This window comes from Chiloscyllium plagiosum, chromosome 1 (genome assembly GCF_004010195.1).
Source record: "Chiloscyllium plagiosum isolate BGI_BamShark_2017 chromosome 1, ASM401019v2, whole genome shotgun sequence".
Classification (NCBI taxonomy): domain Eukaryota; kingdom Metazoa; phylum Chordata; class Chondrichthyes; order Orectolobiformes; family Hemiscylliidae; genus Chiloscyllium; species Chiloscyllium plagiosum.
The window spans coordinates 25,012,164-25,035,380 of NC_057710.1; the positions used below are offsets into that span (position 1 = coordinate 25,012,164).

General features: G+C 41.9%; 1 protein-coding gene and 1 long non-coding RNA gene across 3 annotated transcripts in view; one reads left to right on the plus strand and one right to left on the minus strand.

Moving 5' to 3' along the window:
- The window catches only part of LOC122558377 (fibroblast growth factor receptor-like 1), a 172,067-nt gene that overhangs the window by 73,687 nt on the left and 75,163 nt on the right, over positions 1-23,217 (plus strand). The gene's annotated exons all lie outside the window — the stretch shown is intronic.
- Positions 9,946-21,608, minus strand: LOC122558468. Its single transcript, XR_006314159.1, has 3 exons — positions 21,525-21,608; positions 19,091-19,174; positions 9,946-10,021 (listed from the first exon to the last, which is right to left on the minus strand). It is a non-coding gene; the product is annotated as an uncharacterized LOC122558468 (long non-coding RNA).

Genomic DNA, 23,217 nt, shown 5'->3' on the forward strand with positions numbered 1-23,217 from the left:
GCCTACTTGCGGAACATTTCAGAGAACACCTCTGGGACACCCGCACCAACCAACCCAACCGCCCCGTGGCTGAACACTTTAACTCCCCCTCCCACTCCGCCAAGGACATGCAGGTCCTTGGCCTCCTCCATTCTCCGCCCCCACCCCCTCTCTGGCCTATCACCCTCACCTTAACCTCCTTCCCAGCGCCCCTCCCCCACGTCCCTCCTCCCTACCTTTTATCTTAGCCTGCTTGGCACATCCTCCTCATTCCTGAAGAAGGGCTTATGTCCAAAACATCGATTCTTCTGTTCCTTGGATGCTGCCTGACCGGCTGCGCTTTTCCAGCAACACATTTTTAAGCTCTGATCTCCAGCATCTGCAGCCCTCACTTTCTCTGTATGGGGATGTGCCTTCCAAACGTCAAAGCCAGTTCATCTATGTGCCAAGCGTCATGCGTGTAATCTTTCAGTGACTGCATGGCCTTCAAGAGGCCTCCCAGCAGCAATGGCCGTCCTTCAGTCACCAGTCCCTCAGGGCAAGCCCTCCCTCCATCACACACAGAGTCTCCAACACCTTCCCCTCCCCTGACACCTGGATTCAAAGGTCCCCCCCTCCACCGTGGAGTCCTCTCCTTGGAGTTGAAACTTCAGCAGTGCTCACAACTGACTATGGCGCTTCTGAGATGACTGAGTTGCCAACCTGTGATGTCTTGTCACTGTCAAAATGCCTGGTTCCTAGTGCCAAGTGAAGTAGGTGATCAGCTTCATCAGCTTTACCAATACTTACAGACTGAGGATAACACAGCCTTAGCCACTCATTCACCCATTGACCAGTGTTCAAGATCAATTTGTAATGTTGAAGCACCTGCCACATTGCCACGGAGCTTCAGATGTTAGTTGCTTTACTTGCTGTTAAATTATGATTTGATTCACTGAATATTTTAAAGACAGAAATAGATAGCTACTTGACTAATTTGGGAGTCAAAGGATATGAAAAGTAAGTGGGGCTGTGGAGTTGGGGCCACAATCAGATTAACCAGAGATTGATAATCCCGTGGCTGCTCTGAAGTTATATGTTCATTTGATGCAGTTCCTGGGGTCTTCATTGTGTCCATAAACTGGGAAATAGAGAAATAATTTTAATATACCTTAATGCTTTCCAGTATTAGTCACCGTCCAGCTGTTTCTCACATGACTCTCCTCAACACCTGGCACTTTTACTAAAAATCAATGACAAATATTTACCTCAGAAAGCTTCTTCAGTTGTCTGTTCTTGCAACTTAATAAGTAAAGAAAATGGATTTATATTTAGACTGCACCTTTCATGACCTCGGGACATTGCAAAGCACTTGATAGCTAGTGGAAGTATTTTTGCAGGGTAGCAACGGTGGGTATGGTAGAAAATGTGTCAGTCAGTGTACACACAGCAGCTTCTGTCTGAGAGCAATGTGATAATGACCAAATAATCATGTTGTTTAATGCTGACTGATGGAGAAATCCTGGGCAGGTCACTGAGGAGAATTCTACTGTGGATGACTGGACAGGGTAAATATAGTGGGGGGGTTGGTTTCTCTTCGGAGGGTCGGTGTGGACTTGTTGGGCCGAAGGGCCTGTTTCCACGCTGTAGGTAATCTAATCTAATCATGAATAGGAAGGATTTAGAAGGATATAGGCCAAGTGCTGGCAGGTGGGGCTGGATTGGGTTGGGATATATGGACGGGTTGGACCGAAGGGTCTGTTTCCATGCTGTACATCTCTATGACTCTGAGAGAAGAAACACGTCCTCATCTCTCTTTTAAATGTCTGACCCCTTATTGTGAGATTAGACACTGAGGACTGATTTATCTTGCTTTCCTTTGAAGACTTATTTCTTCACCAGCTTCTCTTACCTTTTTAATTGTTAAAAGAAAGCAGTTAAAATGTTATTCAGTTATGAGAATATATATTTACATCACTCAAATGCTTACAACATTCACTCAAGAAAGAAATGTCTTTACCAGTCAGAGACGGAAGTACAGGTGGAATCCAGTGGGTAAATTGAATAATAAAGCCCAGCCTCAACATCTGGAATGGGAAATATAAGCAGAAATATTAAAATGGGAGAGACACACACATAGGCTTATGTTTTGAGTCGAGGCCCAATTCTGATGAAGTGTTTCCAATTGAATTGCATGAAATGTTAACCCATGGCCCTGTCCATCATTCCCACATAGCTTGGACAATCAGAATAATTATCTATTTAGAAAAATGGTAACTTCTCTGAGAAATACTCTCCCACTTCCACTCTGGTGCACCGTCTCACTGATCCTTTCAACTGGAAGACTGAGAATTTCACTTGGTAGGGGAAGAGGCAAAGGATATTAGAACAGGGGATATTCTGGGAGATTTGTGCACTTCGGGAATGCAGCTGGTTGGCCACCCTTTTTCGGTGGCTAATTTAGTTATCCGGTACCCAGTTTGATCCATTACCCAAATCATTTGTGGATCTGGTCAAAGAAAATGTCACCACTAGTTGACTAGTTTATGAAGATAGTAACAGTACACTGTTCAGTGAACTGTGCATCAAATGTATTTGTACATTCATTCTGGAGTTATTAATTCCATGAGATATTAATCTTCCAGTCAAAATATATGTGGAAGCATGGCACCAGTAGAAGTGACAACTATGTAAATACACTGCTGGCAACAGGTAAATAGAGTCATATTCCGTTACACAAGGACTTTGGAAACTGATGTCACCCATGCTGATTGATGTGTTTATCAGCACACAGTGATCCCTGGCACACAGTAACTGTTGGCTCCTACAGTTAAAGCTCAAATGCAATTTGCACTCATGGAGACATTAATTTCCCTGAGTTTTCTTTTTCTCCTGAAAACCTACAGTCTTTTCAAACCCAAGTTTGTAATCATCAGATTGCTCTCTATTTGACTAGCCTCATCAATCTTCTGACTGGCAGCCCTGACGTTTGAATTAGATTTCCCAACGCATGAAACAAAACTGTTACTGTTGTTAAGGGCGTGGAGGTAAGAACATCAAATGCCAATATCAAATTCCACACAATGCCTGTTAGATGTGGTTTGTTACGTAGTTCTTCCAATACCTTGCAAATTAGCGAAGAATATTTGAGGTGGTAGATGCTGGCTCCTCAACTCCCAGATATTCCGGGCATTTCTCCCAGTTCTACTGATGGCAATGGTCAGGGAGCAGTACTGTCATGCAGGGTGTCTGCTTTATTGGGAATCAGAGGTTAAGGCAGGTGGCATGGGCAATTTATGACCGACTTGGAATCATGAGAGAGTGGCTGGATCAGACCAACTGTTTTGTGCTTTCTGACCTGACCATTGAAGTGGTTTCAACTAGTACTTCAAGTAATGAGAAACGATCTGCTTCACTTTCAGATAATAAATAACTTCACAATCAGGGCAGTTGTGGTTTCAATGACTAAGAGTCTCCTATTCCTTGCGGTCTTGTAAAATGGGTGGGGAAGTGAAAAGGAAAGAAAAGATTTATGATCAAATCCTTTGCAGGAGGAGGGCCAATTGTTTTCTAAGCGAGGTATACAGGGATATTGCAGTTGTGGATTACCCTTGCTATTTGGATGGACAGTGTCAAGTTACAGGAGAACGATTGATTGGGCAGGTGAGGGCTGCCTCTCCCCATTCTGTCAACAAAAGAGAATGCACATGCAATTAGCACTTCCTGAAGCAGAATTTTCAGAACAAGAGTGAGGAGATAGAGAAACAGAATGTTGTCGCCAGAGATTCGTAATCCTTGGAAGAATATATTTTTGCTGGTCTTTCGGAAGCTAAGGCCTGTAATGAATTAACTGAATGTTCTCCTTTTGTCTGAGGTTAGCCAGCGCCCCTCATCAGAGTGACCATCTCACCAGGGTGACCACCCTCCTGGAGGTGCATGTGTCTGAACAGCATGGGAAAACAGGATTGGGTGTTATACATGGAGAACTGGCAAAGCAGCTTATTAAACACCTACTGCAGGACCTCTGACCTAGTGAGGCAACCATTTCCTTCTCAAGGAGGTGAAGGGAGAGCAGTAAATCAGAGAAAAATAATGAAGATAGCCCTTTCAAGTTGAACTTGAATGCATATGTAGCACATAGAGATGGACTAAGTTAGCTTGGCCTTAAATTTCCTCAGGTTCAGATAGACTGCCAAGTCTGTGGCACAAGAGTACTGAGCTGATCTTAGGTCCCCTGACTCTGTGACACATTCTGGATTGGTAAATGGTTTGGATGGGCATGACCTCCATTAAGGAGTGTGTGTGTGTGTGTGTGTGTGTGTGTAGCAAGGGGGTCAGAAACCTGAAGTTGGGGGCTTCCCAATGGATTCCAACATACCTTCCATCCAATTTTTCTTAATCATTCATGGGATGTGAGTGTCACTGGCTGATCAGTATTTATTGCCTGTCCCTCGTAGTCCTTGAGAAGAAGGTGTTGAGCCGCCTTCTTGAACCACTACAGTCCAGTTGCCATGTGCCGGGAGCAAATTACATATATAACCTATAGCCTTATGACTGTTGGTTCATTGATTTGGAGGAAGAAGCCATCTCTCCCTTCAGAAAGTTGCAAAACATACTTATCTTGAGTGTCTCAATTCTGCATTATTACGCTTTGGGCACATCCTTGGGTGAGTCTCATGAAGGTGCAGTACTCTAAAAGCTAGTACCTCCAAATAAACCTTTTGGACTATAACCTGGCATTGTGCGATTTTTAACTTTGTCCTTGGCTGAGTACACTGCCAAATGCTCACCCTGCAAATGTGATCAATCTCCCAAATTAGTATCACTGTATGGCAGGCCATTTGGCACGAGTCTAACCCTACCACATCTCTGAAAGGAGGAAGGACATCCAGCTGGAAGACATGTGCTGTTTAGTAGCCCTTTGGTGTCTCAGTCAGAGAGTTATGCGTTCAAGTCCCAATGATGGAGCTGATGAGGCCTGATATTTCACTGCAGTAATGAATAGGCAAGTAAGCGTTTTTTCCAGCTGGTAAACACATCTGGAAACATCTCTAACCCTGTTTGAACAATAATAGGAAGATGTCCTGCCGAACATTCTTCAGTCAACACACCAGAATTAACTTAATGTTTCAAATCAGCAACCCTTCTTCAAAACTCTGAAGAAAGATCGCTGGACTCGAAATATGAAGACCATGTCTGCTCTGCCATTCAAACATGGCTGATGTGTTTCTCAATCCCATTGGAGGAGAAAGTGAGGACTGCAGATGCTGGAGATCAAAGTTGAAACTTTATTGCTGGAACAGCACAGCAGGTCAGGCAGCATCCAGGGAACAGGAGATTCGACGTTTCGGGCACAGGCCCTTCTTCAGGGCACATCCTTCCTGAAGAAGGGCCTGTACCCGAAACGTCGAATCTCCTGTTCCCTGGATGCTGCCTGACCTGCTGTGCTGTTCCAGCAATAAAGTTTCAACTTCTCAATCCCATTCTCCTGCCTTCTCCCCACGTCCCTTGATCCCCTTACCAATCAAGAACCTATCTACCTCTGTCTTAAATACACTCAATGACTTGGCCACCACCACCATCTGTGGCAATGAGTTCCACAGATTTGCCGCTCTTCGGCTGAAGAAATTCCTTCTCATCTCAGTTCTAAAGGGTTAGTTCCTTCACTCTGAGTTTCTCCAACAATTTATATTTTTTTGTTGCTTCAGATCTCCAGTATTCGCAGTTCCTTGACTTGTTACAATTTGCTAGTTGTACCAAACTGTGCATCAGTTTGTGATGGGGCCATGACAAATCTATAGGAACTCACTTGATGCACCACTTTTGTTTCATTATAGAAGTCAATGTGGAATCAGTTATTTGTCATTTTTTAATACATACTATCACTTTTTAATGTGAGTATAATTTTTTGGCTGCAATTAAGACTTTCGAATGCATTTTCCCACATCTATCAGCATCAGCAAGGAAGTAGGCTGGAGTATAAAGGAGGGAAATTCTGTTTCTACTCAATCTAATCTTTTTGCTTATGTTAGCAAATGAGGGAAAATCTGTCCATTGGATTCAATTCAGCCGCAGCAAAGCATGCCCTCAAAGTAGTGTCAATACTCAGTTTGGAATGAAACTACAGATCCCAGATCCCAAATTCCATTCCTGATGTTTGGTGGATTGACTGATTAAAGTGAGGGGTCACAGTTGAGCTTCTGGTAGTTTTTCTCTAACACCACTGAGCAGTGTTCTCCCAACCAGTGTCCTCCTCTTGGAAGGGAGCATTTGTGGGTGTCAAAAGGGAACACAGCTGATTCGGGTTCCTGCTCATTTGGCGGGTCATGAAGAGTAAATCAAAGTTCAAGGCCAGCAAAGAACAATTCATGTCTGTTGAACCAAAGTCCAGAAAAACTGGAGCTTTTAGAAAAGGAAGAAAGAAAATGTGAGGCAAAACATTTAGTAGTGAGAAAGCTGTCGAGCCATTTGTTTAAAGAGATCTTGTACAATTTGCCCTATCATGGAGTAACTTAATCTCTGGAAGATGATGTTCTATGCATCATTCAAAGGAAATGGGCCAAGTTTTCAGGATATCTGCTTAGGCTTCATGATTAAACTCAATGAACCCTCATTGTTCATATTTGACTAGCTGCCTTTCATTGATTTATACTTCAGTAGTCCCTGTAGATTAAATGCCATCGGTATGAACAGTGTAGTAAATTTCTGTCTATATTTTAAACCGTTTTCCTAACTGGATATCAGCTTTTTATTATTATAAGAAATACAACTGTCATAACTTTACATGCTCCCATTGGAATCTGTTCAATATAATTAGTAACTTGTGAGAAAAATGAATCTCCTAATTCTGTTCTTCATCAAAAACTGCGCTGTTTTAGCTGTAATGGTGAATGAGGTGCGAAATGTTTCTCTCCTTTAATTGTCATAAAGTGTCATTCTGGAAAATAAATTGTAGGGTTCCAAGAGACATTAATTGAAGGAAAAGGCTCTATTACTTTGTACTGTTCAAGGTTGTACAGGGGTTTAAAAAAAAAGTTTAACCCTTTCAATATCCCTTCCACTGTCAACACCTCACAGCTCAGGTATGATATCTGTTAAAAAATATTGTTTTTGAATATGGGCGTCATTTGCAAGGCTGGCATTTATTACTACCAGCTGTTAGTAATGGAGCTTCTTAAATTACTGGCTGACGCAACTGATCAACTTGCTAGATTATTTCAGAGGGCAGTTAGTAGTTATATTGGTGTGTAAGGGTCACATAAAGGCCTGGATAGAATAAGGACAGCAGATTTCTTCTTTAAACGTATATTTGTGAATCACTTGGCTCTTAACAGCAGTGTGTAAGTTTTGTGGACACCTTTAGTGATTATTGTTTTCTTAGAGTTGAATCCAGATTTCTAACCTGCCAAGAATGGATTTGAACTCACATTCTTTGGATCACTGATTGTGCTTAGGCTCAAACTTAATCAACACCAAGAATGCGCCTTTTGCAGTGATGAAATTAATTGCATTTCAAGCTCTCAGTCACAATATTGTAGACTTTCTGAGTGAGACTGACAATTACTTTTTAATGCCACTGTACCATCCAGGTTCACCTATTTCTCAGATTCCAACTGGAGCAGAAAATTGATCTGAGATCAACTGGGTTGAAGTGTTTTCTGATCTGCAGTGCCACCTGCACTTGTGTTACCAGGATTGTTTCTCTCATTCACACTGGCTTTTAGACATATGCATTCACATCCCAGTCCGTAAATTCAGATATAGACTCACAAGTCTGAATAGTCTACTCTTATTTCTACACTGCCTTGTAAAATCTATCAATACATGATGTAACTCGAGGTCATAAATACAAAAACGAAATTGATGTAAGTTTGAAAATCACTTTGAAACAGAGCAGAACAGTTGGTGCATTGATTGTATCAGTTGCTAGCTCAGCTACCCAGATATTTGAATGAAAACATAGATGGGTGGGTTAGTGCATTTGCAGATGACACACATGTTGGTGGAGTTGTAGATAGTGTGGAAGGTTTTCAACAGATGCAGTGAAATATAGATCAATTGCAGATATGGGTGGAGAAATATCATGTTGCAGCATTATAAGACTTTGGTGAGGCTGAACTTAAGAATATTGCATTCAGTTCTGGTCGCCATATTATAGGAAGGATGTGGAGACTTTGAAGAGGGGGCAGAAGAGGTTTACCAGGATGCTGCCTGGATTAGAGGGTATGGACTCTAAGGTTGTTTTGGCTGGAGCAGCACAGGCTGAGGGGAGACTTGACAGAAGTCTATAAAATTATGAGATGCATTGATAGGGTTGACGGTCAGAATATTTTTCCCAGAGTTGAATTGTCTAAAACTAGGCAGCATGCATTTAAGGTGAGAGGTGGAAAGTTCAAAGGACTTGTGAGAGGTACGTTTTTTACACAGAGAGTGGTAGGAGCGTGGAACTCACTGCTAGGGATGGTGGTGGAGGCAGATACGATAGGGGCATTCAAGAGACTTTTAGATAAGCTCATGAATATGCAAGGAATTGAAGGATATGGACCAAGAGCAGGGAGAGGGGATTAATTTAATTTGATTCATGTTTGGCACAACATCATGGGCTAAAGGCTAAAGGCCCATTCCTGTGCTGTACTGTTCTATGTTCTATACTGAGGCTCTCTAAAAAACTCTGCAGTATTGCAACACCAACGTACACACAGTGAAATCATTACTCCTTCTATCGGAATACGAACACTAGATCTTTCTGCCGTGTGCTTTCCTGTGGTTGGCCAATGTTACCTGTAGTTAACATTGAACCTGTGCTAAACAGCATGGCTGATCTTTGAGCCAAAAAATCATAGAGATGTACAGCACGGAAACAACCCTTTGGTCCATCTCATCCATGCTGACCAGATATTCTAAATTAATCTAGTCCCATTTGACAGCATTTGGCCCATATCCCTCTGAACTCTTCCTGTTCATATACCCAGCCAGATAGCTTTTAAATGTTTTGGAGGTTCTGGTGTTGGACTGGGGTGTACAAAGTTAAAAATCACACAGCACCAGGTTATAGTCCAACAGGTTGAAGGAGCAGCCCTCCCAAAGCTAGTGCTTTCAAATAAACCTGTTGGACTATAACCTGGTGTTATGTGATTTTTAACTTTTAAATGTTGTAATTGTACCAGCCTCCTCTGACAGCTCATTCCATACACGCATCACCTTCTGCTTGAAAATTTGTCCCTTTGGTCTCTTTTAAATCTTTCCCTTCTCACCGTAAACTTGTGCTGTTTAGATTTGGATTCCACTGCTCTGGGGAAAAGACCTTGGCTATTCACCCTATCTGCGCCCCTCATATTTTATAGACTTCTATAAGGTCAGCCCCTCAGCCTCCAAAGCTCCAGGGAAATTAACCCCAGCCTATTCAGCCCCTCCCTATAGCTGAAACCATCCTTGTATCGCTGATCTGTATTCGACTTGACACTGCCACACAATTTAGTCTGGAGTGTAACCAAACCCCTTGCCCAAGTTGCTGTTTAATATTACAATCTCAGTAAAGAAGGGTTGGAGTTTGCATTCCAAGCCAGATTTATAACAACACCATTTTCCATGTTTATTAGCCATTGCGTGATTCTTAATGTATAGGATACAGAGTTTTACAGGCAAAGTAATTAATGTTAATTTTCAAGGTATTCCTGGGCATCAAAGAAACATACAATTGAATGCACCTTTAACTAATTAAATACGTCTTGAGGCATGTTCAGTGGAAATTATCCACCATAAAACTCAGATTTTAAAATATTTTGTTTGCTAGCTTGCCGTGCCAGTAACAAAGTCCAATCTGGAATGAAAGCCATTGTGTTATTTACTTTGTAGTCTTGGGATGCACGCAGAGAGTTGTTTTTAGTGGATTTTGTTTGTCTGTCGCAAGCTGTGATTTCATGGTTGAGAAGCCAGTTTCAATTATTCCATGAGAAGGCAGATACAGTGAGGAATCCATTTTGTTTTCTCTGCTTGTTCAAACATTTTGCATATTTTCCTTCGGAATGAAGCTGAACATTTTCCGTGTATCTGTTATTCATTACTGAAATTATGAAACAACTATTAAAACTTTAAAGCGAGTCACTTGTTGTGCTGTACAAATGCAGCTGATGTTTTGATCTAAACAAAGGTATTGGTTTGCCTGGGCTCTATGGCAAGAATCTGAGATCCTAATTACCCTCGACACGTGGCTCAACACCAATGTTCATAAACTCATGTAAAATTATTTCTTGCAAATCTGCATCCCATACCCAGACATAGATCATTAGCCATAGCTTTTAATAAGCAGGTTTAGATTAGATTACATTCCCTACAGTGTGGAAACAGGCCCTTCGGCCCAACAAGTCCACACCGACCCTCCGAAGAGTAGCCCACCCAGACCCATTTCCCTCTGATTAATGCACCTAACACTGTGCACAATTTAGCATGGCCATTCATCTGACCTGCACATCTTTGGACTGTGGGAGAAAACTGGAGGAAACTCACGCAGACACAGGGAGAATGTGCAAACTTCACACGGACAGTCACCCAAGGTTGGAATTGAACCTGGGTCCCTGTCTCTGTGAGGCAGCAGTACTAACCACTGAGCCATCGTGCCACCCTGATTATGTGTGACTTTTACATTTTTATAGAAGTTTGCAATATGGAAACGGGCCCTTTGGCCCAACTTGCCTATGCTGTCCCATTCTCACAATTTAAACTAATCCCATTTGCCTATGTTTGGTCCATCCATGAACCTACCCCATCCATGTACCTCTCCAAATGTTTCATAATTGACAAAATTGTACTCACCTCATAAAAAGGTCCCTGCTTGTCCAGCCTACCTTTATAATTCAGACCCTCAATACTCAACAACACCCTAGTAACTCTTTTATGAACCCTCTCCAATATCATAATATCCTTTCTGTAGTAGGGTAACCAGCAGAGGGTTTCAGGTATTAAAATAGACTGGGAAGACAAGGACTTTTTTCACTGAAGCGTAGGAGTTTCGGGGTGACCTTATTGAGGTTTATAAATTCATTATAAGATGAACGACAAGGGTCTTGACCCTCGGGTGGGGGAATTCAAAACTAAGGGGCATATTTTAAGATGAGAGGAGAAATATTTAGAAAGGACATGAGGGGCAACATTTTTACACACAGAGTGATTCATGTGTGGAATGAACTGCCAGAGAAAGTGATGGTTGCAGGTACAGTTATAAGACAGTTACAGTTTATAAAGCATTTGGATAAGTTCATGAATGAGAAACATTTGGAGGGATACGGGCCAAATGCAGGCAGGTGGGACTCGTTTAGTCTGCTCGGCATGGACTGGTTGGAATGAAGGGTCTGTTTCCATATTGTATGACTCTATAACTGCACACTCCACTCCAGAAGAGGCCTCACCAACATCCTGTTTAACCACAGCATGACATCCCATGGTCATCATTAATCTCTTAATACCAGATTTTTTTTGTTGTTGAATTCAGATTGGACCATCTGCTTTGGCGGATTTGAATACAGGTTCCCAGGACACTAGTTGGATCTCTGAATTAATGGTCTTGCGATAATACCACTCGGCCACTGCCTCCGCACAAGAGCAAAGATTCTGCAGTGTCAAAGACTATGAAAATGTCTGTGTTCACCATCGTTTCTCCATTTGAATTGGGAGAGCCCACAAGTACACAGAGCTCTCCCTCTGGCATACTTGACGGTGGCTGCAATTGGGGGAGTTCATAGAATCTAGCACGTGGTCATTTCAGCACCCAGATGCCAACCTGGACCATTGGTGGGCAAGTGTCCATCCATCCCAGCTGCAATTTCAGGGAAATTGTTGATCAGCAAGGGGATGAAAGATGTATGGGAATGTAGAGTTAAGGTTAAAATCAGATCAACAATGATCTTAGTGAATGGCAGAATGAGCTCAAAGTGCTAAGCTGTCTACTCTTGCTCCTTGTCTGAATGTTCATGCCCAAGACACGGGGAAGTCTGTGCCAAGTGGGTAGCCCAGTGGCTTAATCTATGGGGGTAGTAGTCAAGGCAAGGGGTAACCAGCCTCAATTGTGGCTCCAGAATACTCATCAGATGCACCCACTCCAAAGATCACACGTCCTCCATTGCCTTCACCCCCTGGCTCTTCAAACCTGATCCCTCGCTTTGTTCACTAGGACCATACCGTCATGGCCCTGGTGATACTGCAGGACTTGTTTTGAAATCCAGGCTCCTGTTCTTCAGGTCTGCCTGAGACCCCAGTCTGTAGTCACCATTCCCAGCCAACACTGCTGGGACTGCAGAGCTGTTGGTTATCCGATTGGACAGCAGTTCTCTGAAGTGGATTTTCTCTTGCAATAGGGACAGAATTCTCATTTTAAGGAGAGGTAGATCTGCACTGACTTTCTAGGTAGGCGATCCTGTAAAATCCAGCTCAAAAATTCATAAATTCTACATCTCTCCAGAGGAGGTGCTGTTGACGTGGAGCTGCCTCCCACCAATCTGCAGTCTATGGGCATGACATGAATCGAATTAAGGACATCTTCCACTTTAACAATTGTAATCTCTCAAAAAAACCCTGAAAAATTCACACTTCATTGAATAAGGTGTAAATGGGTTTCAAATGGTTTATTATTTTCACAATTACTGCTAAACCTCTGAGGGGCCCTGAAAATTAAGATTATTTTTGTTGAATGTCAAATTTTCTCCATATGGGAAAAAAATCCCCATTTAAAAATGTATATATAAAATTATTTTCTTCTTTAAAAGCTTGTTCATTTACATTAATTCACACTATTGGAAGTTAGCAATGTAAGAATGAAAGATGAAGCTTTTACCTTCCAAATTTGCTCAGTGTGGACAGCGTTGATCAGCTTTTTTTAACTTGACTTCCCTGTTGCGATTGTTGCATCCAAAGACTTGAGGCTAAATTTAAACTGCCCTGGGAAGGAAGTAGACAGGCCACTGAGGTGTTTGTGGAGAGCTGGCTTCAAGGTCCATGCTATGCAAAGTGCTATTTGTCTTGAAGGAGCTATTCGATGAATTCCACCTCCTTTTCTCATATGTTTAAAATATTGTCTGTTGTCCTTTCAAAATTAGATTTCCACATTATTTCTGCTAGGGTAATTCATGTTGCAACAATGCCCTAATTTCACCCAACTCCTGTAGTAATGATCTGAAATTCTGTAAAAATTCACCAAATAAATAGATATATTTATGTTCTATATTTTAATTTATGTTTCTACAAATTATGTTTGTAGAACATTTAGGGGTTATAATCCTCGGTGTTGTTTATATTATTTTCTTTTCAAAAGCTTTGGTTTAAAATGTACTGAAAGATACACATAAACGTCCATTAAATTCAATGCATCAAGACAACCTTTGGGTTTCTTGAATAAAATAATGAACTTCTTCAGTTGACATCCTCTCCCAAGCTGCCAATTCAACAAATATCCATCCCTGTGGTGACTTAGCCCTGTTAATTTGTGTTCCTTAATTGTTCTATCATTCTCTATGCAGCGTTGCCATTGTGTTTCACGACAGGTTCTGATATCCCCTATCGGGGGCTTAGCTGCTACTTGTGGTTCGTGTTTTAAAAGAGCTCTTTCAATTTTATTCAGCAGTGGAACATCTCTTAAACTGATTAAGAGTTATTCTGACAGCATGGGCTCTATGTATCCAACTGCTGTTTGCTTAAAGATGCCAAAAATATAAACCTAAAATGCTACAGACTTTTAAACTAAGAGCTGAACGTTTTACATGTATTTGACTTTCCCTGAGGGAATAATTAATGTTCTTAGCTTGAAAACCTGCCATTCAGCCAGCAGCATCAATGATCAGATGACTGTGTGGGAGAATAAAATAGATTATGTTAACTTGTTTGTAACAGGAGCTTTCAGGTTTTGCAGCTTTTTGTAATCCATCACAAGGAAGTTGACTCTCTTGACTTGATTAAAAGAAAAAAACCCCTCAATTTTAGTCTGTTGATCTGTTTTGTTGCAAACTGGTTAACAATAAAATTCAACAAAAAAAAGAGGGAGGGATGATTTCCAAACATATAGAACATATCTATTAAGAGCTGAGTTGTTAGGCATTGAACTCAGTTAGAGAGCTTAATCAAGGCAGCAAATACTGTCGAACATGTTAGTGGGAGACAGAGAGAACACTAACTTCAATATTTAATTTTAAAAAAAGCACGTGATTTGGTTTCCATAACTTTTGTGTTAAAGTAGGTACGAGGGAAGCAAAATGACACAGTGCACATGAAACTCACCCCCCCAAAATGTCAACTGCGATAAAACTTTGAGGGTGGGTGGACTCCATTCAAAGGCCAAAAAAGACGTGGGAATCCATTTTCACTGCTTCAAAGGGTGACCTGTTGGCTAGCTGTTTAATATTAATGAGATCAGAGAGTAACCTCACCATGACCCGGGGTACTGATTGAAGTAATGTCATCACAGAGCGTATGCCATGACGTTCCCCAAATTTAAATGCAGTGAGGAGGTGGGTAGTTATCAGGTGAGACTTAGAAACCTATAGCTTGGAGATGTGAAGGAAAATCCATGTTATTTAATGTTGCTGTGCAGGTTTTTAAGAAGACTGCTCCACTGTCTCTCACCCTGCTTGCCAGCTGATGCCAGTAGAGGGGCATCCAATGGACTCAGTGACAGTGCCCACAATCCCTGGAAAAGGGTGCCAATGGGGTTCGCCTGTTGGTAAATTTAAAAAATGATTCTGTATTCTAATACATTTCAGTAAACAGCATCTCAGCAGGAGAAAAAGAACCTGCTTTTAGTTAAAAATCACACAACACCAGGTTATAGACCAACAAGTTTAATTGGAAGCACACTAGTCCACACTTGTTGGACTATAACCTGGTGTTGTGTGATTTTTAACTTTGTACACCCCAGTCCAACATCGGCATCTCCGAATCAAACCTGCTTTTATGTAGTGTCTTTCATGACCTCTCTGAATAAAGCAGTTTTGAAGTCTAGTAACTGTTACAGTAGGATGGAACATGGCAGGCAAATTTCCCATAGCAATATCCCATAAACAACAACATGGTAATGACCAGCTTATCTGATTGAATGATATTAAGGGAGTGATGAATATTAGCCAGGACCCAGATTATAACTACACTAGATCTTTAGTGTCTACTCCAAGAAGGCAGACAAGGTCTCACTTTAAGGTCTCATCCAAGAGACAGCACCCTCTAACCATGCAGTGCTCCCGAACAGAAACATCATCTTCGCTTTTACTCTAAATTCTCAGGAATGGAATGAATTTAGACACAAATATATCTAACTGAGAAATTGTCAACACTGATATAGAGCAGGGAGTAGGCCATTCAACCCATCAAGCTTGCTCCATAATTCAACACAATCATGGTGTTTCCCCATATTCACTCCATATCTTGTTACATAGAATCATTGAACCATACAGCACAGAAGCGGCGCTTCGGTCCATTTAGTCTGCACTGACCTATGTATGCTAACCCCGCTTTCCAGCACTTGGCTTGTTTCAGCTGCTCTTCTACATGGTGCTGTGGTTCTGTTCGCCGAGCTGGAAGTTTTTGTTGCAAACGTTTCGTCCCCTGGCTAGGCGACATCATCAGTGCTTGGGAGCCTCCTGCGAAGCCCTTCTTTGATGTTTCCTCCGGTGTTTATAGTCGTCTGGCCCTGTGGCTACTAAGGAAAGCTGGTCGTGTCGTTTCGTGGCTAGTTGATGTTCATGTATGCGGCTTGTTAGCTGTCTTCCTGTTTGTCCTATATAGTGTTTAGTGCAGTCCTTGCATGGTATTTTGTACACTACATTCGTCTTGCTCATGTTGGGTATCGGGTCCTTCGTTCTGGTGAGTTGTTGTCTGAGCATGGCTGTTGGTTTGTGTGCCGTTATGAGTCCTAGGGGTCGCAGTAGTCTGGCAGTCAGTTCCGAGATGCTCCTGATGTATGGTAGTGTGGCTAGTCCTTTTGGTTGTGGTATGTCCTCGTTCCATGGGTTTGATTCCAACCTTGGGTGACAGTCTGTGTGGATTTTTCACATTCTCCCTGTGTCTGCGTGGGTTTCTGCTGGGTGCTGTGGTTTCCTCCCATAGTCCAAAGATGTGCAGGTTATGTAGCTTGGCCATGTTAAATTGCCCCATAATGTCTAGGGATGCGCAGGCTAGACAGATTAGCCATGGCAAATATGGGGATATGGTGGTAGTGTGGGTCAGGTGGGATGCTCTTTGGAGGGTTAGTGCAGACTCGATGGGCCAAATGGTCTCTGTCTGCAATATGGGAGTTCTATAAATCTGTGATTTTGTAGGTTTCAATTAGATCATTTCTCAATCTTCAAAACTCTAGGGAATAGAGGCCCAATGCCTAATTTGTGCAGGATATTGTATGGATATTGTTTGCAACTTATCAGCCTGAATCTGGATATTGTCCAGATTCTGCTGCATATGAACCTGGTCTGTTTCTGTAACCAGTGAGTTGTGAATGGTGCTGAACATTGTATAATCGACAGTGGTCACCCCTACCTCTGACTATTGATGCAGGCAAGATCTTTGTTGAACCAACTGAAGACGGTTGGCCCTAAGTTCCTACCTTGAGGAATTCCTGGAGCTGAGATGCCTGATCTCCAACAACAACAACCATCTTTGTTACAACTCCAACCCAGGGAGAAGTTTGTGCTTCTTGTGTCCGCTCATAAAATGAATGGGACTGGCGGACTCCAAACTGAGATTAGAGTGGTGCTGGAAAAGCACAGCAGGTCAGGCAGCATCTGAGGAGCAGGAAAATCGATGTTTCAGGCAAAAGCCCTTCATCAGGAATGAAGCCCTTTCTGATGATGGGCTTTTGCCTGAAATGTCGATTTTCCTGCTCCTCAGCTGCTGCCTGACCTGCGGTGCTTTTCCAGCACCACTCTGAGGCATTTGGATGGGTATATGAATAGGAAGGGTTTGGAGGGATATGGGCCGGGTGCTGGCAGGTGGGACTAGATTGGGTTGGGATATCTGGTCAGCATGGACGGGTTGGACCAAAGGGTCTGTTTCCATGCTGTACATCTCTATGACTTTATGACTCTATCTGCAGTACTTACTTTCACCTTGGAGGAGAAAGTGAGGTCTGCAGATGCTGGAGATCAAAGTTGAAACTTTATTGCTGGAACAGCACAGCAGGTCAGGCAGCATCCAGGGAACAGGAGATTCGACGTTTCGGGCCCAGGCCCTTCTTCAGCCTGAAGAAGGGCCTGGGCCCGAAACGTCGAATCTCCTGTTCCCTGGATGCTGCCTGACCTGCTGTGCTGTTCCAGCAATAAAGTTTCAACCTTACTTTCACCTTGGACTCAATGAGCAGCTGATTGGTGTCTAAGTACTGCCTGATCGGACTGTTGATGACACCCTCAATCACATTGCTAATAACTGAGAGTAAACTTTTGTGGTGGTAATTGATGGGTTGAATTTGTCTTACATTTTTGTGGATAGGATAGACCTTGTCCAATATTCCACATTATCTGGTAGATGCCAGTTTGTAACAGTACCGGAACAATTTAGCTAGGGGCATCAAGTTCTGGAGCGCAGGTCTTCATTATTATTGGCAGCATGTTGCCAGGGCCATAGCCTTTGCAGTTTCCAGAACTCTGGCTGTTTTTTTGATGTCACATCAAAGTTGCATTGATTAAAGACTGGTATCTGCGATTCTGGGGACCACTGGAGGAGACTGAGATTCATCATCTACTTGGCAATGGCTGAAGATGATTCCAAATGCTTCAGACTTTACTTTTCACAGATGTATTCACAACGACAAGGATTTTATTTGGTGAATTGTACCAATACTAATCTTCATGAATGATAGGTCTATTCATCCTAATGAATGACACTCAGTGGATGTTAATTCTCATAAATGGTGCTGCAGATCCTGATGAATGGTCCAACACTGGATATGCTTGAGGTTACAGATCCCTGTTGAAAGTTATTGAACTGCCACAGATAATGTGTAATGTAAAGGAATGTATGGCTCACAACTGCGTGGGTGAGTTTTAAAGCAAGAAAACCAAGGATCTCTCTGTTGTTCCTTGAAATATTGCTGAGCAGATAAATTAAGCTTCAGTTTAATGTCTCATCTGAAAGTCAGCGCCTTAAGTTGAGGATTTGGAGGCCTGAGCCCTGGAATGGGAACCTTGTGATTCAAGTTGTGAGCCAAGTGTACAAACAACTGAGCCACTGCTGAAACTGTTTCTCACAATGGTCAAACCATTTAAACATATATCATATCAGACAGGTGCTGTAGTCACGTGATAACAAGTGGAACCGAGTGAAGCTGGTATCATCAAACCACATGGAAACACTCAAACATTTGGGAGTAAGGTGGGAATATATAGCACCCATACTACCCCTCTGTTCATGATTTGTGTAGACTATCCTCTAGGAACTCTGAAGGATAGACTGAGAAACTGCAGAAATCACAAATTAAGGTAAATTAGGAGAAAGGATCACTTCCTCAGCTCCAAGGACTAATCGGAAGAAGGGACAACCCTGTTTCTGTCAAAGATGCCATGTGTCAGTCCTCAAGTCTTGGACAATTCCCAACAATGCAAGAGCCCTGACTAAATTAATTGCGGTAGTGTCAGGCCAGAGACTGACAGATGCACAGAAAAAGTTGTGTGTGTGTGTGTGTGTGTGTGTGTGTGTGTGTGTGTGTGTGTGTGTGTGTGTGTGTGTGTGTGAGCCCCGCGAAGCGACAATGCATCGATAGGTGGCATTTTTTTTCACAATTTCTTGCATGTTGTGTAGTACTTACATCTAAAAGGAAGCGGGCTAAAGTGGACCTAAATTCTCTCCTGCCACCTTCCTCCCTATTTCAGCATTCGAAGAACCGACTATTAATTGACATCACGGAGATACCGTTTGTTCATGATTAGTTATAAGAAAGGGGCCAAACTTTTGTTGCTATGAAAAGAAAGCTTGTAGCTCATTAAGTTTTGAGGGATTTGCCTTGTCGGGTATTGTGCTCTGAGGTATTAGCGCGATGCTGTTTGGTTGGAGTTTTTGCTGCGAGAATCTCTTTCCCCATTCACCTCTATTCTGAGTCTCCTTAATGATCTTGCCTGTGGTGGGGTTATCTTGTAAATGGAGGAATCCTTTCTCATTAGCTACTTACTCAGCCCAGTCTTTGTGGCTCTTCTCGTTCATTATGGTGATTCGATTGTGATCTTTCTGTAAACCTTGCTAATGCAAGCCCAACCTAAGAATGAAAGAATGTTGTGGGGGGAGGGAGGTGGGGAAAAGGGAAAAAACACAGAATGGATTAGAGGTATTGAGTCACAAGAGTGTAGGCCTCTCAAGACTTGCTTTTCAGTTACTTTGAGGAATACAATATAGTCTTTGAATAGGTGCTTGCTGTAACAGTAGGCTTCATTCTCAGAAAATTAGTTTTGAAGGTTCCCCAATTTATTGGGTAAAAAGCCCTCCCACTGAATAACTTCTCATTTATTTGACCCTTCAAGCTCAATTGTGTTACATCTGTTATTCATTTTTAAATGGAATTGACCCTCACTTTCACATTCAATTATTTAACAGTGACTATGTTAAATTTTCCTGGTCAGTAGAAAAATAATGTTAATGATTTAATTTACGTGATGCATTCCTTATGAAAGATATATTATTAGAAGTAGCATTCATTGAATTTTATGCACTGATTGCTTTCCATCAGTTGCTCTTGGATTGCATGTTGGACTGAGGTCCAAATATTTTCCCACATGCACATATTTGTTCTGCTTCTATCAGTTTTAATCATGAAGAATATCTTATCTGTTGCCTGCGAAGGTTTTAGGGATTAATAGGGGGTTTGCACTCAGGCCCCAGTTAAATGCATTTGGGGTTCTATTGATACAATAGCACTCATGTGTGAGGGTCCTGTATAAGCTGTCCCCTTATCCATCACCAAAGCCAATGGTGCTGAACCTGAAGATTGATAGGATTTGAGATTAAGTGAAGCTCTCCCTCCCCTCCCCCCACCCCTTCTTTTCCTGCCCAATGGGGAGAGTTCAAATTCGACATTGCTTACTCTCATTCACATGCCAGTGATAAGTGTTCATCAGTTGCAAATTGTCACAAAGTGAGTGATGTGAGGAAAATTAATAGATCAACAGCTTTCATAGGGAAATTCAGAACTCCACGTGTGCAGGACTTCCATTTTTCCAAAGCTGCTATGGTGGCTGTGATTGTGGTTATTGTAAACTTTGGCATAGATTCTGTTCCCAATGATAGGCATTTACTGCCCCGAAAGAGGCCTTCACCCCATCGAGTTGACATTGGCTCTTTTATGGAGCATTCAAAATCTGATAACAACTATTGCCAATTCAGCCTCCTGAATACACAATTATTTGTAAAGTCACCTTGTTCTCCATACCTTCAGCTATTTAACAGAGATTTACTTCTTTTTGGGTGAGAATTTGTCACATTGAATCTGATCTGGTAGTTTTGCTGCCATGCCCAAGGCATCTGGTTGTAAAGTGAGATGCATTAAATCAGATCAAATGCAAGTCAGGTTTGTGTAAACTGAGGGGATAGAATGTGCCTTTGCAGGGATAAAGTCACATGTGTTTCTTTTGCTGCCTTTTCCTCATTTTTACCTGTTTCATTTTATCTGGATCCTCTGTGAGGAAGCAGTTAATGGCTCCATCTTCTTAGCTTAGACTCATCTATTCTTTTTCATTGCACCCTTGATTTGCAGTTGACATTAGTGATGTCTTACTGTAAGCACTGGCGCATTGTGTCTTTTATCTAAAATGTCCAAGCTGGGAGGAACTGTTGTATGCCTTTGTGTGTAATGTTTCCTTTCCATGACCATTAAACTAGGCACAAAGACCTCTAATGTACTATGTTAATGTGAAGACACATGCTGAGATAGTTAGCTGGCAAAACTCTCAAGCAGCTTTGACGATATGGTCCATTTAAACATTGTAAGACTGCAGTGATTTAGTGGAATTTGAAGGGTTGGGCATGCTTTCTTGTGTTTGCCTGTCACACTGTGGTATGTGCATTTTCTGTATGGCTCAATCCAAGCCTTCTAGGAAGGTTTGTGAGGTATTGGACCTCAGTCTTTGTTTTACCAGACATTCACAAACTGATTGGTGGCGTCACTGTCTCTTGCTTCACTGCTTATGGATTTTCCTTTGAGAGGGAACAGCTGCTCTCCTTTATTCCATTCTACAGCCCTTTGTTTGCAGTAGCTTTATTTTGACGTCTATGATAACTGGCTTCCAACATGTTTTCATGGGAATGAAATACAAGCTACTGTGTGGAATGTTGCCTTCACTCTAAGATGTTTCTTGCTCTTCAGTAAAATTAACTGAGAATCATCAGAAAAAGACTTGGTGGAAGTGGACTCAGATGGGAGGTCCTGGTTGGGATTTACATGCTTGTATGTTCACATCTGGGTATTTTACACTTCAGTCATGTCCCTCATCTAGTTTCCTGTGCTTTCGGACACATCAAGGTGAGTAGTGGTGGATAAGGCCTTTTCCAATTTATTCAAGTACCATCTAGTCAGATATCATATGCAATAAATGTTAGCACGTCCAGATCCTCACCTGCTGAAATGCCCGAATCTCAACTTCAGATGAATACAGCAAATCTTCTGTAATGGTTCTGGCATCTTTTCTCGTCTATTTAGGACTGTTCCCAGATTGGAACTTCTCTCTTCCTTTGAAATCCAGTCTCACAAGATAATTTGTCTCATGTTACTATCTTCTGTTTGATGCAAAGATAGCGATCATTCATCTCGGAATGATGAAATATTACCGTGGGTTCATCATTAGAAAACAAATACAGACAGTGCTCACTGGAAAGCTGAGTAGACATGCCTGCCTTTGCTGCACTCTGAGCAAGGAGTCGTGGGGCTGCTGTCTCATGCCCGTCCAGAGGTGCTTAATGAATGACAGCAGTTTAAGACTGCCTGAAAAGTGCATACATATCACCCCACAACATCTCATATCTTGAATGCTTCGGGAAGGCTCACCTGTGAAACTGAACTGAATCTGTTCTGACCAAGAGCAAGTTACCTGAAATGGATTCATCTGCTGTGCACTTTCAGAATCTTCGAAACTTTTTGTTTTAAATTTTGAGTGCTTTATTTTCCATTTGGCTTTCTTTACCATCCAGGCACACAAACATTTGATGAAAAACTGATTATGATTTCATGCAAGCTTAAATCTATTGACAGTGCAGTGTTATCATTATGTTCCTTTTTTTACATTATTGATAACATGCTAGTAATTTTGTTAGTAATTATTAATCTGGAAATGTGAAAATAGACAGAAATTTAGTTAATTATGCACATCTGGAATGAAAAGTTGTTATCAGTAATGGTGATTTGGAAGGTTGTGGTTTTGTATTTCTAGTTTAGCACACACCACATTCTGATAATTTAGTATCGAGCTTTCTTTCAGTATCATGTCAATAATTAAAGGCAACCATGTCTGCATATTCAGGTGGATAACATTAGTCAAAGTTAAGCAGTCAACATTGGTGTCACCAGATCCCAGACAAGGACCTCCAAGACAGGGCACCACAAATTATTAAGCTCTCGCGAGAGGAAGAATAAACTAGCTCCATTCACCTGCCCTCTTGGTTGGTTGCAATAGGAGTAATTTATAAAGGATCCCCTCCCTTGTGGATGCTTTATTCCCAGACTAAATGAAGCTATGCTCTTAAAAGGAACCAGTTAGCAAAAGAGTGAGTTTATTAGTTACTAGATGTGAAAAGAATTAAAATATTGCAACACAGATTGGAACAAAGAGTGAGTCCAAAAAATGTTACCTGATCTCTCTGGGTCGGTTATGAAGAGTAAGCAAGGGAATGTTGATAATTGAACTTTGGGACTGTTGGCTTTTGCAGGTTAGTTGAAATCCTTTTGTCCTGTTTCCTTTCAATGGTGGTAAACTGACTGCACTCCGAGCAAGAGAGCCCTCGTCCTGTTTCCTTTTGATTGGCTTGCAGTATGCTGAGTCAGAGAGTCATTTTATCTCCAACAGCAGGGTGCATAATGGTTGTTACTGCATCTATGACCTTCAAAGTACACTAGAGCTCTAACCCAGGCAAAAGCACAAGGACTTCAATTGACTAGCATGCCTTCTTCTGCTAGCATATGCAGACCAGTGTTGCAGTCTGTTTTTAACTCCTTTTTATATATTCCTGAAAAAAAAATCAGAAATACTCTGCAAGGGGTGGCTTTCCACTGAGAGGTGGGGAGTGATCATTAGCCCCTTCATTATTTGTTTCTTG